The sequence below is a fragment of the Periplaneta americana genome, chromosome 14 (assembly GCF_040183065.1).
Source record: "Periplaneta americana isolate PAMFEO1 chromosome 14, P.americana_PAMFEO1_priV1, whole genome shotgun sequence".
Classification (NCBI taxonomy): Eukaryota; Metazoa; Arthropoda; class Insecta; order Blattodea; family Blattidae; genus Periplaneta; species Periplaneta americana.
The window spans coordinates 44,722,022-44,725,089 of NC_091130.1; the positions used below are offsets into that span (position 1 = coordinate 44,722,022).

Genomic DNA, 3,068 nt, shown 5'->3' on the forward strand with positions numbered 1-3,068 from the left:
TTAAAAATCTCTCCGTATTGTGTCACCGTTCTTACACCTCGACAGAAAAACAAAGCAGCAGGAAGAATGTACACAGTAGGGTAAAGGTCTATCCGGAAACTCGGCGTTAGAGCGCGTGTAGATTTTTTAGTAGGTTATTTAACGACTTTGTATCAACTACTATAAGCCGCGTCTGTGGCTACACTGCTAGCGCGCTGACCTTCAATTCAGGCGGTCCGGGTTCGATCTCCGGCAAGGTGGTGATGGAATTTTTGGTAGACAAAGCAGACTTTTAGAGGGGTTTTCTCTGGATGCTTGCATTTCCCTCTATTATTCCATCAATACTCTCCATCTCCTCCTCATTTCATCTTTCATCTGCAATAATAAAAATAGACTGAAGTGAAGTCTCCGAGGTCTGGATCTCACCAGGCAGCTCGTATCGTGTGCGGATGAGACCTTGCTCTATTAGTGGCTGAGGCAGGGTGGTCCACCTGTCAGCGTCGGCTGATCATGGAGAGTTTGGGGCTTCCGCTTCTGGAGGTTATCAGGCTACTCGTCCGCGAAGCGGGACTTGGCTCTATCAGAAACTGATGCAGGATGGCCCACCTGTCGGAGTCGTATTCACGAAAGCCACCAAAGCTACCTGTTTGACTTGGACAATCATTGCATATGAGGGCGTACAATGAGCCGAACCGTGCCTAAGTGTGCGGATCCGTTCCGGGTCCAGCCCATGTAAAGCCATGTCAGGCCATCAACTGTAGGTTATAGCGTGGATGGAATTGGTAATGGCGAGATGAGGCCGAGGATTCGCCTTACTATTGGGGGAGGGGGAGACCTCAGATATAACCAAACTATACTTCGCTCCATAATGTATGTGTATGTATGTATGTATGTATGTATGTATTTATTAACACTACAATTGGGTATACACCCGGTGGCAGTGATATATAATATACAATAATAACATTACAATAATTAAAAGTTATCAAATTACAATAATTACAGCAATAAAATATAAAATAAACGTAAATTTAAATCTAACTATAAATAAATAAATGCAATAAACCTAGGACTATAAATAAGAACTATGCTACAATAACGCCTATTATAAGCAAAAGTAAACCTAAGTTATAAGTACTTGTATTAAACCTAACTATTATCGACTCAAGTAATTACAAGTCACCTTAATTAATTGCATATCAACTTAATTAATTACATATCAACTTAATTCATTACATATCAACTTAATTAATTACATAACAACTTAATTAATTACATATCAACTTAATTAATTATATGACACAACTTTGATTATTACACTGCACCTGCAATTAAATTGTCAGCCTAATCTTCTCAATCTGTCCTTAAATAAAAAAAAATGTGGAACGCTTCACGATTTTGCGTGTCATCCTTACGCAGGGGCCATGATAATATTCTCTGTATCGTTCCAATTTTAGTATATGTATATTTGTATATATATTTTTATATATGTATAATGTCTGACAGAAGAAGTAAACATTGCCGGCAGAGGAGCAGAGAAGTACAATTGCTTTTCAACCAATGGCAGAGGTCTCATTCCAGGCTTGTCTTGAAGTTGGGTGGAGGTAGAACGCTTCAGACCGTCCAACTTCAAGACAAGTGTGGAATGAGACCTCTGCCATTGGTTCAATAGCAATTATCCTTCTCTCTCTCTGCCGGGAATGTTTACGTCTCCTGTCAGACATTATGGAACGAAGTATAGGTAATAAAGCCCAAGCGGGAATAGAACCCACGCAGGCTACTGAGCTATGCCGGCGTTTAGTTCGGTACTCGACATTCTTTAATTTCACAAATTTCATTCTAAGAACTCCCATTTTAGCTCCTGTTTCTTGTAATTATCGGATATAGCATGGGCTACAAGTTGCTTCTCGTAGATATCATGAAACCGTACTGGAGATATAATACAGAAATCCATGCTTTCTTGACCTCGAGAAAGAGTACTAGCACAGTTTACTATATACAGTCACGAAGCTTGTGTTTTGAGGGTGCTAGAAACAATAGACTGTGACGGTACTATTTTGCATTGCCTTTAATGAGACGATATTAGCGATCCTAGTGGTGAGCAACTACCTAATGTTTGCATATTTACTACGTATTGAGCTTCACTACTGTATATACTAGACTGTGGTACTAGTATGGTTGACACCATGCTCAAACAGCCTTTAACCTCAAGGAAAGACCCGGTATTCAATTTGGCAGTCGGCCGGAGAAACGTAGTCGGTATAGTGCTGGCCTTCTGTGCTCGAGGTTGCGGGTTCGATCCCAGCCCAGGTCGATGGCATTTAAGTGTGCTTAATGCGACAGGCTCATGTGAGTAGATTTACTGGCATGTAAAAGAACTCTTGCGGGACAAAATTCCGACACATCGGCGACTCTGATATAATCTCGGCAGTTGCGAGCGTCGTTAAATAAACCATAACTTAAATTTTCATTTTTAAAAGTAGAGAGGGTGGACTCCACTCTCATAGTAAGAAAACACCGCTACCACCTTGGATGAACTCAGGATCTCTTAGTCCGCAGCCAGTTGATGGCATAATGTTTAAGTAATAGTAGTCGTATTATATTTATCAACAAGTGAAACAAGGTTGCATTCTTTATCAATTATCTAGTTGTATTTAATATTTATTACGAATACAAATCCTTTAAGGACAACGGCTTACAACAGTACGTAGTGTAGGATGAGCTCGAAAGTCTATTTCACTTGGAGAGCCAGTCCAAGAGAACCTAGTTACACTATACACCTAGGGCCATATTCATATACATTCTTAGCGCGGGCTTCCAGTGGATGATCAGCGAACTGACGATTTTCGTATCCATAAACCAGTGTTAGCGATACGATATATGATATGATATGATATGATATGATATGATATGATATGATATGATATGATATGATATATGATATGATATGATATGATATGATATGATATGATATGATATGATATGATATGATATGATATGATGCGATGCGATGCGATAAATGATATGCTATGATATGATATATGATATATGATATGATATGATATGATACGATATGATATATGATATGA

At 39.2% G+C, this 3,068-nt stretch overlaps 1 non-coding gene across 1 annotated transcript; it reads right to left on the bottom strand.

The window, feature by feature from the left end:
- Positions 1-1,353: 1,353 nt before the first annotated feature.
- Positions 1,354-1,457, bottom strand: LOC138714008 (U6 spliceosomal RNA). Its single transcript, XR_011336031.1, has one exon. It is a non-coding gene; the product is annotated as a U6 spliceosomal RNA (small nuclear RNA).
- Positions 1,458-3,068: the final 1,611 nt, after the last annotated feature.